Source organism: Lissotriton helveticus, chromosome 5_1 (assembly GCF_964261635.1).
Source record: "Lissotriton helveticus chromosome 5_1, aLisHel1.1, whole genome shotgun sequence".
Taxonomy (NCBI): domain Eukaryota; kingdom Metazoa; phylum Chordata; class Amphibia; order Caudata; family Salamandridae; genus Lissotriton; species Lissotriton helveticus.
This window is the reverse complement of record NC_136065.1, coordinates 1,288,897,409-1,288,911,856: the sequence shown is the minus strand read 5'-3', so window position 1 is coordinate 1,288,911,856 and position 14,448 is coordinate 1,288,897,409. Positions and strand designations below refer to the sequence as shown.

The 14,448-nt window shown below is 45.2% G+C and overlaps 1 protein-coding gene across 1 annotated transcript in view; it reads right to left on the bottom strand.

Moving 5' to 3' along the window:
- PPFIA4 (PPFI scaffold protein A4) overlaps positions 1-14,448 on the bottom strand; it is a 1,997,086-nt gene that overhangs the window by 980,386 nt on the left and 1,002,252 nt on the right. The window lies entirely within an intron of this gene.

Below are 14,448 nucleotides of genomic sequence, written 5' to 3'. Positions count from 1 at the left end.
TAGAGAAGAGCAGGATCATGAAAAGAGACGCATGAAAGAGACAAAATTTAAAGTGCTGGTTGCCCAAACGGTACAGGCGAATTCAAACAAACATAACACGACACCTGTCAAAGGGAACTGTAATTACTGCAAACAACCAGGTCACTTTGTAAAGGACTGCACTATTCTGAAACACAATATAGCTACAGGCAAGACAAAAGAACGACAGTACACTCCTAGACAGAATAGCACGCAACAGAACACACAACAGACAGTAGCGAATTTTCCTCCACCATCGCCTGTACAGGGCACACCACAAATGTATCGGTACACACAGTCTGACTATCCAGAATATCAACAGTTCTCATGAAACAGCCTCGAGAGGGAAGTAGGCTTGCCCCTTATTGAGGTACCTGTAGATCAAGAGGGTCCTTATGTACATAGTCGTGTATTAGGTCAGGACCGAAAATTTCTGATTGACACAGGGTCGAGCAGAACTACCATCAGCCATGACGAGGTTCCAGGGGCACCTCTCTCGGGCTCACAGAATGTATCCCTGGGATTTTCAGGAAAACCTATTGTTAATGAAGTGTCTAAACCAGTTTCCCTAGGGGTTGGTCCACTGTCACGTACCACTGACTTGCTACTTACTAAGTCATGTCCAGAAAACTTACTTGGTATGAAGACATTAAAAGACCTAGGAGCAGTTATCTGCTGCTCTCCAGAAGGAGTACGCCTGTTCTTACGTGATTTTAAGGGACATTATGTACTGACTGATTTTGACCACAGACTCAAGAATGTGCCACGGACTCTATGGGCACAAGGACCAACTGACGTAGGTTACATGGACATAACGCCACACCATGTCACACTCAAAGCAGGAGTAGTACTGCCACGTATTAGACAATACAAGTTACCACCTGACGCCGAAACAGCCTTATTGAAATTAGTTGACGAACTTATTGCACGAGGAGTAGTGGTAGAGACTGACTCGAATGTATGTAACTCGCCTGTCATCCCTATCCTTTAACGATCTGACCCTAGTGTACTGCCAGTGTACCGGCTAATTATTGACCTACGAGAATTGAACAAATGTGTAGTACCACAATATCCAGTGGTGCCAGACATTTCTTCATTACTGACTGCTATTGATTCAGAGGCTACTTTCTTTACTGTTATCGACTTGAAGAACGCTTTCTTTAGTGTTCCCATCCATCCCGACAGCCAGTACCTGTTCGGATTTTCATTAGAAGGTCGTAGCTTTGTATTTACAAGAGCTCCACAAGGCTTTACAGCAAGCCCTAGTATTTACAGTCAGGCACTGAAAAGACAGCTAGACAGTGTTCACATGCCTGCCAACACTGCGCTACTTCAGTACGTAGACGACATCCTGATTACAGCACGTTCAGAAAAAGAATGCGAAAATGCATCACTGACAGTTTTACATTTCCTGGCAGATAAGGGACACAAAGTGTCCCCTTCGAAGTTGCAATTCTGTGAAAAGCAAGTGGTGTATCTTGGACACTTGCTTTCCAAGGAGGATAGACAGCTAACACGAGAACGAATACAGCTCATTGCTAACCTTTCACAGCCCAAGACACAGAAGGAGGTACGTGCCTTTATTGGCCTCACTTCATACTGTAGGCAATGGATTCCCCAGTATGCCTTTCTAGCCAAACCACTCATACAGTTAACTACACAGGAAGCAGCGTCTTCGTCTGTACTCCCTTGGACACAAGAACACACCTTGTCATTTGAGGAATTAAAAAGAGCATTATGTCAAGCGCCAGTTTTAGCGACTCCAAGTTACAGTAAACCTTTTATGCTTTTCGTAACTGAACGAAATGGAACTGCGTTATCTGTCCTCACACAAGATCAAGCAGGAAAACACAAGCCTTGTGCTTATTTTTCTAGTACACTAGATCCAGTGGCCCAGGCTCTGCCTGCGTGCCTGGAATCAGTTGCAGCAACAGCCCTAGCCATAAGACAAAGTGACTCGATAGTGCTAGGACACCCCCTGACAGTACAAGTACCACATTCAGTAGAAGTTCTCTTAAACAGGACACAGACACAACATTTGACTGTAGCAAGACTGACAGGATATGAACTGACATTATTTCAACCACACATAGAGATCAGACGTTGCAACATTCTGAACCCTGCAACACTTTTGCCCTCAAGTACAGTAAATGCACCGCCACACGACTGTGTGGAAGTAATGAATATAGTGACGAAACCAAGACAAGACCTGACAGATATTGCACTTCCAGACCCAGACTTAACGCTCTATGTAGATGGATCATGCATGAGAACGAGTGCAGGAGAATTAGTAGCAGCATATGCTGTGACCACTGCTACTAAAGTCATAGAGACACAGAAAATAGACACACTATCAGCACAAGCAGCAGAGCTCATCGCTCTGACACAAGCCTGCATAAGAGCTGAGCACTTGAAAGTAAACATTTATACTGACTCACAATATGCTTTTGGCGTTGTTCATGATTTCGGGGTCTTATGGAGGGAGAGAGGTTTCTTGACCTCCCATGGGACCAAGATCCAGCACGGCCAGCTCATTCAAGCCCTGTTGGAAGCAACACATTTACCTACAGCCTTTTCTATCCTGAAGTGCAAAGCTCACACCAAAGTTACAGACACCATTTCCCAGGGTAATGACCTGGCAGACCGAACAGCTAAACTTACTGCCCAGACATCAACAGACACGACAAGGACAGAGGTACCATTACTGACAACATGTATGACAGTCAGGGATCCCACTCAAGATGTACTCGACATACAGACACATGCCACTGCAGATGAGATAAAGAAATGGACTGAACAAGGAGGGGTCCAGACTGAACAAGGTTGGATGACTAAGGGAAAAGGCTCATGGTTTCTTCCAGATTCTATGGTACAAGTAATCATAAACACAGCACATAGTCCAGCACACTTAGGAGAAAAAGCAATGATAGACAGCTTACAGAATATCTGGTTTAACAAGCACCTGCGTGCAGCAGCGAAACAGAAAGTACGAACATGTATGATCTGTTGCCAGTTCAATCCAGGTAAAGGCATTCCGGTGGAACAAGGCGGATTTCATCCTCCTGACCACCCTTTTGAGGTCCTCCAGATGGATTATATCCAAATGAACAGATGTAGAGGTTACAAGTATGTCTTGGTAGTTGTGTGTGCACTATCTAGATGGACAGAAGCATATCCAGTTCCAGATTATACTGCTGTGACAACAGCCAGGCAATTAGTTTGCGAGTACTTCCCCAGGTATGGATTGCCTCGGGTCGTATATTCCGATAACGGTCAGCCATTCTCCTCTGAATTAATGAAACAAGTGTCTCTTCTGTTAGGATATACTTGGAAATTCCATTGTGTAAGACACCCTGAAGCAGCAGGCCTTGTAGAAAGACATAATCAGACAATTAAGACAAAGCTTGCTAAGATCTGTGCAGAAAAAGGCGTGGATTGGATGGTAGCCTTGCCGGTTGCCCTCTTTTACATGCGTATGGTAGCCCATTCCAGAACAGGCCTATCTCCGTATGAAGTAGTTTTCGGTAGACCGCCAAATATGTGGGGTACGCCTATGCCTAAAAGAATAACTGATGTTGACAGTAACATGCTGACAGATTACCTGGCTTCCTTGATGTCTGCACTACTCTCTTGTCGTTCACAGGTTGCTGCCGCCTTCCCTGACAACACACAGGTCAAGGAGCATGCCATATCACCAGGCGATTTTGTATGTGTCCGGAATTTTGATCGTTCAAGCCCCCTCGAGCCTCGCTGGAAGACCCCGAAATTAGTGCTTCTTACAACAAGGACCGCGCTGCAGGTGGAGGGACGCAAAGGGTGGATCCACGCTCAGCATTGTAAAAAGTACTTTGGACAATCTGGAACATTGGTAACAAACACAGACACTAAAAACATTAAGGACAATACAGACTTTGCGCCGCTTGCGCCGTCTGCGCCGCCTTTGCTAGAAAAGACTCCACAGCAGGAGTATAAATCTACGTTAAGATCTAGTAAGTCAGACGTAGTTTAATTGTCTAAGTCCACTCGGTGGTGAATCGGTTAGACTAGATTTCTGACATGTATAAGATCACATACGAGAATAGTAAAAAGAGCGAAAAGAAAGCTAAATACTGCAAGCTATTAAGCAGTAGACGTATAGTTACTTTGATCATTCTTTTTATTCTGTGCATTGTTATAATCTGTGTCAGTTTATTACTACATGTTTTCTTTCCTATTTCCTCACATATACACTCTTCCAGTAACAGCACCATAGAGCATACATTTAGTGAACTGCCACCTCATGAATTGTCATATCGACTTGCATTGCGTAACAATACCTTTATTCGAATGTTACACCATTCTCACCAGACCAGCAATGCGACTGATTGCTGGGTATGTGGCCAACTGCCTCCTTATCAAAAGACGAAGGGAGTTCTGCCCTTCTATCCTCTACCGGTCTCACACAATGGTTCATGTGGAGCATGGTTTGCCTTAATGACCTCAATAGATAGAAAGTACATAGCTTATCCAGGTGGCTGGATATATGGAAACCTGAATAAAGTAATGAATGAAGCATGTTTTCCAGACAAAGACGGATTTCCCCAAAGGAAGGGAACCGATCTAGAGAATGAAGAGTACGAGCAGGGAAATGCATCCGTTAATGTTATAATGTTAAACGTTCAGCCCAAGCAAAATACAGGTCCACCGTTTATTTCAGTTCTACCAGCAAAAGGTGATTTATGTGTTAATAAGAAAGGCTCAGTACATATGGGACACAGCGAGTGTAAAGTTGTAGTAGAGTTTAATGATAAAGGACTTTCTTCTTTCAAAACATCACGCCATACCTATTTCATTTGCGGTCAGACAGCCTATGTACATCTGCCCTTAGACTGGGGTGGGACTTGTTATATAGCATTCTTATTGCCACCTGTATTCTTGGCCCCATCCCATTATCATAGAGATTCACGACTAGAACATGTTAGAGTAAGGAGAGAGACAGATGCCTCAGGGATTGATCAGACTGAAACAGCTTGGGAGCAATATACAGATTTCAACAAAGGATTCTTTTTCTTCATAGGTCCTGTCCAAAACAGTAAACTGATACGCAAGTTAACAAGGACTCTTGAGGCAGTAGTGAATGTGACTGCATCTGCCCTGGCGAACTTGACCCAGGAACAGTCTGCTATGAGACTTGTCGTTCTTCAAAATCGCCTCGTTCTAGACGTCATCTTGGCGGATAGGGGCGGAGCTTGTAGAGTGATCCGATCTCGTTGTTGCATTTTCATCCCAAATATCACGCCATCTGTGTATGCAGCGATAACAAGGCTCCACAAGATTGCTCATGTCATACATCAAGACCCAGGCACATGGACTTGGTCCAGTTGGCTCTGGGGTGTGATATCTGCTTGGGGATGGAAAGTGTTGTCCTTCCTAGGAATGATCCTACTTATGATATTTGGTTGCTGTCTCTGTCTGCAGTGTGGCCCGGCCATTTGCGGCCTGTGTGCAACTGCATGTGTTCCACATCCAAGTATACAAAGGGTTAAGGACGAACAAATGATGCTGTATGATCAACTATACGGTCTCATGAATATAGATGTATCCTGAAGGGTTAAGTAGGGGACAAGGAGGGAATGAGGAAAATGAAATTTTGCCTGACCAAGATGCCCCCTACGTGTACCCTATGTTACATGCATGTATGTGCATGTCACCCATGTATATTTCTCTTAGTGGCCTGAATCACAAGGCCTCTGCAATCACGTCCTGCATTAAGGTGCCTGTCACCAAGTTTCCCAAACGTTAAGCTAACATGAAGGCCCATGTATTTGCATTGTGCACTTTTAAATAAATATCGTAATGAACCCTTTTTGTGGTTCAGGCTGAGCCACTTTCTGAATCAGGGTTTTCATGACTCCTGACACACTGAAAGCTGCAGTTACGTATCTCTGACCTCGCATACTTCTAGCTCAGCCGAGCAAGGGTTGCCAAGACAGTATATTTTGCTTAACAGTTATCTGCATGCCCGGTGAAAAAGGTAAACAGAACCCGTCTGCTGAGATAGGGCCCAGCTTTTCTGTCTCTGTTTAAATGAAATTACAGTACTTGCATCTGTTGAAAGCTCACAGCCCCCATGTAATGAACGAAGAAATATATGCTTTTTCTGATTCTTAGTGATGAGCAACTTTTGCTTCAGATAATACATCCCCTGACTTAAGATATCAGTTAGTACCAGACGTGCTGGTCGCCTTGACACTAAAGATCTCTCTACTAGACTGAAAGTCAGCTCTCCTCCCAGTTACACGTCAATTGCACGTCATAATCAAATTGCGTGCACAAGTAGGGCAAAGTTCCAGCCTGCCGCCATGTAACTCCTCCTCTGTGTACCACCCACCTATGACCCACCTATCACCTTCCTATGACTCATCAAGTGTACACCCTCATGCACGCCCACATGCTCTTATCTCTTTCTTTCTTGCTCTGCCTGGCGCGCTCCTCCCTATGTACAAGGAAACATGTATATATGTGTTATTCTCTGTAAATAGTTTAGAAGACCCTTCCTGAACCTCAGTGGTGATGGAACAGATTCTCCCTTAACTCGAGTTATTGGAATAAAGCCCTTTTAACTTGGACACCACAGACTCTCTGCCTCTCATTTGATACATGATAATTGCTAATGCCTAGAAATTATGCCAGGGTAATATTTTATTTACCACAACAGACCCCTCTCCCTTTTAGATTCTGTGGCTAAAATACTGGGAAAAGTAATTCTGGATTGTCTCACAGGATAACTCAATCAGGCCAATATCATCTCTGATCTGCAGTATGGTTTCAGGCAGGGGAAAGGGACCCTGGACCAGTGCTTAAACCTGCATCTAGTCATTGGGAAGTACATCATTGCCAAGAGAGGAGTCTTACATCTGGCTTTCAAGGACCTAACCTCAGCCTTTGACTATGTCAACAGGTCTAAGCTGTGGCTAGTGTTGTGTGACTTAGGGATAGATGCGGAGCTACCGCCCATGAAAACACCATAGCAGCAGTAAGGTACAACACAGATGGTAGTTTGAAAAATCCATGGGATGTAAAAAGGGGGGTCAGGCAGGGGTACATTTTGGCCCCTTTGCTGTTTACACTTTACATTAATAAATTGGGAGAAACCCTAACAGCTTGTTGTGAAGATATTCCCAGAGCCTGCTCCAAAATGATTCCAGCAATTCTGTATGCAGATGATGCAGTTCTGCTGGCTAGAACAGCATTGGGTTTACAACGTCTTTTAAACTGTTTCATAAGTTTTATGGAGTCACTAGATCTAACTACGAACTATAAGAAATCACACAGTATGATTATAGTTCAGGAAAGGCGGCCAAGGCCAAGGCCAAATTTTATTGCAAAGGGGCCGAACTGACCAAGGTGCCCACGTTTCTCTAATTTAGGGGTAGTTTTTGATGAAAAAGGTTCCTGGTGCCCACAACCTTTACTTAAAAAGAACACCTTAGCCAGAGCGGTGGGGCTACCCTGAATTTTGCTACAAGATTGGGGTCTAAACCTTTTCCTGCACTATTAAAGATCTACAATGCAAAATGCATCCCGATGGCTACGTATGGGGGTGACATTTGGGGTTACAAGAATGTGCAGGGGATCCAGGTAGCTAAGAATAATTATATGCGGAAACTCCTTGTGGCCATCGCAAACCCTGTTTTTAACTTGCATGAAGAACTGGGAGCGGGATATATTTCAGACCAGATTGCGGTTGCCCCACTGTCGCGTTGGCTTAGAATTTGGGCGTGTCTAACCAAAAATCTAAACCAACTCATAATTAACAACTGTACCAGTTTGGATGGGGCTTTACGTATTACCTGGTTGAAATATATAAAGGAGCATACTGGATGGCTCGGCCGCCCTGACCTGCTCCGGAATCCAGGGGCATTGGGCAAGACTGCCATCAGAAAATTTAAAAAGCAGCTTTTGGATAAGTGGCAGATGTTTAGGGAGGAGGCGAAATTAGCAAAACCATCTGTGAGAAGATTTGTCATACTGAGCATGGGTCCACAGATGCAGCCTTAGTTATCTTATGTTAACAAAACATATCACACTTTTTTTTCACCAGATTTCGTTTGAATCTGGTCCGTTGGCTTTTGGCTTTTCCCCTAGGCTATTCGAAACCTGATTCACTCAAAACGTGCCCCTGCAACAATTTTTCAGATCAGGACACATTACATTTCATGTTTTTCTGCACCTTTTACGACTCTCAGCGCAGGAACCATATTTTACCTTCGTTTAAAGACCGCCAGTTTGTCCAAGTGAGGCTGCTTTGACTTATCTTCAAATGTTATCCTCCTCCACAGTGTGCCTGGGGGTTACAAGCTTTTTAATAGTGGCCATTAGATATAGGAAAAGTTTGCTGGCGCTAGAGTCAGTCTGTTCTCTTACTAAGGGGCCGATTCCGATCTGGGTTGAAAAGCACTCCGACCGAGCCGGATCCGGGGTGTTTTCTGACCGATCTGGACTCCTGCAGTCCCACCGAGCGAGTACGATGCAGCCGTATGCTGTCGGACTCGGTTCGGTCGGACTCCCTTAGAAGTCAATGGGAGCCGGTCGTATGACGCGTACATGGGCTCCCATTGACTGAATGGGTATGTCTCGCACAAGTGCGCCCCCTACAGTGGGTACGCATTGGTGCCATCTGCACGGTACATGCCTGTGTTGGGGAGACCCATGGGTCTCCCCTTGTGTGTGAGTCGTAAGGCTGCGGGTAACAGGGTGTCCGACGCTGACCCCTGAAGTCCAACTCCGGAAGCTATTGTGAGCCAGACGCTCTTATTAGCTCGGTTGTGAAACATCTCCATTGCGCGCCACGGTTTGCTTGTGACCGAGTCGTTCAGACCCGGAAACGATTCGGTCGGAGATTTTGCGGTTGTCCGCATCACACTTCGACGTCGGGACCCATGTACGACTCGGATTGAACTCAGCCCCTAAATTGGATCCGCTAATGCCGATTCAGTGCCCTACCGACCGAGATCAGAATCGGCCCCTTAATGTGCACTTTATGAGACAGCTCTAAATATACTTTGGTCTTATATTTAGTGCTTTTTTGTACCCTATATTGTTGCTATATTTGTAGATTTAGAAGTGTATGATGAAATTGCTAATTGGGATACCTTTTTATTGTTTTGCATAGGCATTTTTAGAAAACAATTTTTTAGTGTGTTTTAAGGTTTTATGTATTAATACCCTTCAATGAATTGTGCTTTTATGACTCTTGGCTGTCGAATAAAGTATCTTTTGACTTGACTTGACACTGCTGCAGAAGGTCATATTGCTAAAGTCATCAAGACTTGCCAGGTATAGTGTTGGGAGGGAGCTCACACTGCTTGCAGGGCACCTCTGGAAGAAGGTCCCATTGCGGTTCTCACATAACAGTAACATGATATTGATGGAAGTTGTTCACTTTGGTGGAGTCCGCGAGCAGTGCCAGGACAATACTTGTACCTTTGGCTAAAATAGATGTGTACATACACGCTGGACGAATCTTGCTTTGTTGACCCAGTCATCCCTATCAAGGCAGTACTGGAGAAGGTTTTCTTTCTGGGAGGCCTACTCCACAGACATGCCACTAGTGAAAGAAGCGTGCAATGAGGGAAGTCTCAAGGACTTGCCATGAAAAGTCTCTTATAGAAGGGATGCTGGTGGAGGCACAGTTATGCTGATAGGAAACTGCAGGGACATTATACTGTCGGGCCAGCCAAAAGTGACTTTGCTCTAGGACGCTACTTAGACGAGGGTTGCACTGTAAGGACCTTATGATACAGATAAGGCATAATTGGAAAGAGTGGTCAGATCTCGTTCGGGGTGAGCAGAGGGCAGGCCCATTGGTGGTTGGGGTCCTTTGCCTCTGGTGTCCGGAGGCTCATCCTACTATGGCTCTGCAAACTGGGCCAAGTATGCTCTTTCCACAATTGACTTAAGGGTTGTTAGGGCGACCAGTCAGAGGTTTCTCTGCGAGGTAGCATGGAGGGCACAGAGTCAGCACTCAACAGTCAAACAACAGACACAATGTTTTACTTTCCAGCCCACTGCCTGTCTTAAGAAGTACTTTAATGTCACAGAAAAATGAAATGCTACACACAAGAGTGAGGATCAGTAGGCTTCTCTTTACAGTTCAATATATATTTGTAGTCTTTTATTATCAAATCCCATGTTACCTGTTTGCAGATGACATGGCTGCAGTCGCAACTGCTGCATAAGGGGCACTAGGCCCTCCACCCACCATCACCAGCAGGCACAAAGAGAGAAAAACTGCTCTTTAGAGCACCAAGGTCCAGAAATGTAAACAAACAAACTGAATAATTTGTCACTTAATTTTGCTTTTATTTCTGTGCCCTGTGCTGGAGGCAACATAAGTGCATAGAGCCGCAACCTAGCAGGAGGCAAGATGGCGGCCGTTACTCGCGGCTGAGCGGCAGCATCAGCAAAGGGCTCCGGTCTTTACCGTACATTTGTGTACCTCATGGAACCCATAGAGACTCTTACTTTTCGTTAAAACCCTCCGCATAATTCCTTTTGGACAGTAGAAGCAGAAAGCAAGCAAATACCGGTAACAGTGCGGATGGATGTTACATACCGCCTGACCTCAGACCTGCTCCGGGTGATTACCGAGCTGTGTTCCGGCCTCTCGGTTGCTCTCAGCGGAATACCAATCACAGGTGGTGGAGCGGGCAGAGCAGGCGGAGTTTGTGCTGCAGGGAGGCGTAGCAGAATCGGATGCAACGGAGCAGCAGAGCGAAGCTCGCGGTCAGGATCAAGACGGAGATAACGGGCTGGGTAACCACAAGTCGGCGGCGGCAGCGTGTTGCAGTGGAGAAGGCAGAGAAGAGGCGGTGGTACAAAATGCCTCCAAAGCAGACCAACGTCGGGAAAACTACTAAAAAAAAGGCAATTGAGTCCCGGCCCCGGCCCCGATGAGCAAACAAACCTTGGTAATGCTCAACCTGAAGCATGTTTAAAGGGAAAGCAGAGAGTGCAGGAATCAACAAAGGACGCCTTGAAGGAATCGAGACTGCCGGCAGCAAGGACCAGGTTGGCTGCTGCTAATTTGAGCATTGTGGATATGTTCAGCCGTGCTGGCAAAGAGAAGGAGCCTAAAACCCAAGGAGGGGAAATGGACACTGAGTCTGAGCCAGAGAAGCGTGGCGAGGGTGAACGTCAGGAAACTGGGGTAAGATCTAAGATAGCTGATGACTCTGACTGTATGGCTGAAAGCATAACTCAGGACCAAATGTCTGCTCTAGACTTGGGCACTCGCTACATGATAGGGAGTAGTGAGTCAGTCCAGGGGGTGAAGACAGGAGGGGATGGCGATGGTCTTCTGGTTAAGAAAGATGTAAGCAGCATAGGGGTTAATCATGAAAGTGTACAGCCTGGAACCCCGCAATCAAGCGATATCCCCCAGATCAATATCAATATGAGTCGGAGGCAAGAAAGGGAGGAGGAGAAGACACCAAGCGAGGGTTTCGTCTCAGAACCAGAAGAAGCAGATTGGTCAGAGGACGAAGAGGAACAAAGCTCTGATATAGATGGAAGTAACCCTGAGACAGAGAGTGACCCAGAGGGCAGTCAGGCTACTACTGCTGTTAAGACGCTGGTTCCTACAAAGAGACATATGAAAATGGCTTGGGACCATTCGCCATCCACCCTGCTACAAGGAAACTCAATCCGAGAAAACAATTTTCAGGATTCTCAAGAAGCTACTCAGCGATCAATCCTGGAGGCAATTCATCAGGAGATTATTGCGCATCGGGAAGAGACCTGACAGGATAGTCTGAAAGCACAAGCAGCCATGAGGAAAATGAAGACGGTGGTTAGGAAGCTGTCCAAGGCTACCGTGAATGTTGGGGATAGAGTCTCAAACTTAGAGGAAAGAGTGGTTTCCACCGAGAATGAGGTCACGCAAGCCGTTGCCAAGGTGGAATCTTTTGGAGCCCAAGCACAAGATGTCCAGTGGTAGTGGGAAGATTTGGAGAATAGGTTGAGGAGAAATAATCTTAGAGTCCTTGGCATTCCGGAAGGTAGGGAAGGCAGCGATGTCAAGGCCTATATAATAAACTTATTTGAAAAAGCCTTCCCGGAACTGGACAGCTGGAACTGGGCCCTAGAAATTCAGAGGGTACATCGGACTCCATTTAGGGTTCGCCAGAACATGAAAGAAGGCGATAAGCCTAGAGCAATTTTGGTACTTTTTGGGAACTTTATGCTGAGACAAGCGGTGGCTGAGAAAGCAAGACCGGACGCCAGGAGAACAGGAGAAGGGGTTACTTTTTTTGTTAGACCTGACTTCTGCCACTCCACGGTGGAGCGACGATGGAGGCTACGACAATTAATTAGACCCTTCCAAGATAAAAAAATTCAGATTTACCTTATAAAAAAGTAATCTATTTGGGCAAAACAATGTACTTTTCCTCAGAGGTTAAAGCCCAAGAGTTCCTTGATTCTGTATAACTGTATTACTAAGGGACCATAAGTGAAAGAGAGGCATTCCAACTTTATGTCTTTGTAATTTGGGCGCTGTGTGGGGGAGGAAGTGCTTGCGAGGTAGAAATCTCAGGTTAAGTATGGGTCTGAGTGGAGGGTTAAGTTTAGTTATGGTAAAATAAGTAGAAAACCGATATAAATCACGTAAATACTTGGGTTTTTGTTCTATGGGTTTCTGTGGGTCTCTGAGTTATACACAAGTAAGCTGGTTTATTGAGTCTATTTGCTGTGCTGCACCCATCACATGCACAGACTTTGTCTGTGCGCCTTGCCGGGGAGAGGGCGGGGGGGGGCCAAGAAGGTGGGTGGGGTAGGGAAGGGGGGGGAGGAAGGGTGGGTGGGTGGAAGGTGAAGGGGGGAGAAAACAAAAAATTGAAGAGAGTTCGTACTGGTAATGCGTTCATAAATGTAAGAGTAAATTTGAAACAAAGGATATGGTTCCATCATGTATGTATTAGCTACTTGGATAGGTTGATGAGTTGGCAATGTTTGAAATCCAGGTATGTCTAAGTTAAGGATTGGATCTCTTAATATAGGAGGATTAAATGATTGGAAAAAGAGGGGAAAGTTTGAACAATATCTTAATCAGCTGAGTTTAGACATAATATGTCTACAAGAGACCCATCTATCCTGGAAGAAAAAACATTGGTTGCATTTTAAGGGTTATGAACTGCTGTCATGCTCATCCCAGACCTCCATGATAAGAGGGGTGGCCATCATTGGTAAAGTCGGGCTAGGGGGGGCCAAAAGGTTTAAGGCAGATCCGTTGGGCAGATGGGCCATATGTGAAATGAATTTGGGTATTACTATCTGCTCTGTATACGGGTCTAACACAGATGAGCCTGAGGTCTTTAGGCGCATTGAAAATGAATTAATTGATTGGCCAACTCCCATAGTATTATGTGGGAATTTCAATATCTCAGCTAATTTCTCGGATGATAGCCCCTACGTAGGTAGGAAGCCTAGGGTGTTCAGAGCGATAACATCAATGATGCAGTCACATGGTTTAGTGGATATCTGGGAAAATGTAGTGATAGGCGACCCAGGGTTTACCTACTTTTCGAATCCCTTCAATAAATACTCGAAACTGGATTACTTCATGATCTCGACTACCCAGTTAAATAGTGTCCAAATAATTAAGCTTCCCAAAGTTCTGTCAGATCACAATCCTCTAGTCTTAACCATGGATGTTAATAAACCATATAAAGCCCCTAGGCCTTGAACCTTTGATAAAAAAACTATTAGCAGATATGGATTATATTAAACATATGAAAACATGGTCCCAGGCCTTTTTTGACGCTAATAGGTACAGTGCATCTAGGGGAGTGGTTTGGGACAGCTTTAAGGCAGGACTAAGAGGTGAGACCATAAGCTATACTACTCGGGTTTGGAAAAAGATCAACCTGGAAAAGGAAGTATTGATGGGAAAGCTGAATGTGGCCGAGACACAACACAGACAAGATATAATTTTAGGGGTTCAATATGTCGAGAGTCTACAAAGAGTTAATTCCTTAAAAGCAGAGATCCAGAAACAGCTAGCTATAAAGGCGGCAGCTAATTACCAGTCGCATAGATCAAGGCTCTACGAAACAGGGGAGCAAGCAGGAAGAGCACTGGCATTACGAGTCAGGCAGGTGGCTTCTAAGAACATAGTGACACAAATTGAATACGAGGGCCAAACATATGATAAATCAGGTGAAATTTTGGAGGCCTTCAGGAAATTTTATCAAGAACTGTATCAGGAGGAGGCGGGTGCAGAGGTTCCAAATACAAGTTGGCTAGACATGGGTAGCAAGTTAAAACAGGCCCATACCGATTCTTTGGAACAAGATATCACTATGTCTGAGGTATTAGAAGCCCTGCAGGATCTGGCAAGCGGGAAGGCTGCGGGCCCGGATGCTATACCGCTAGAGGTGTACAAAAGTT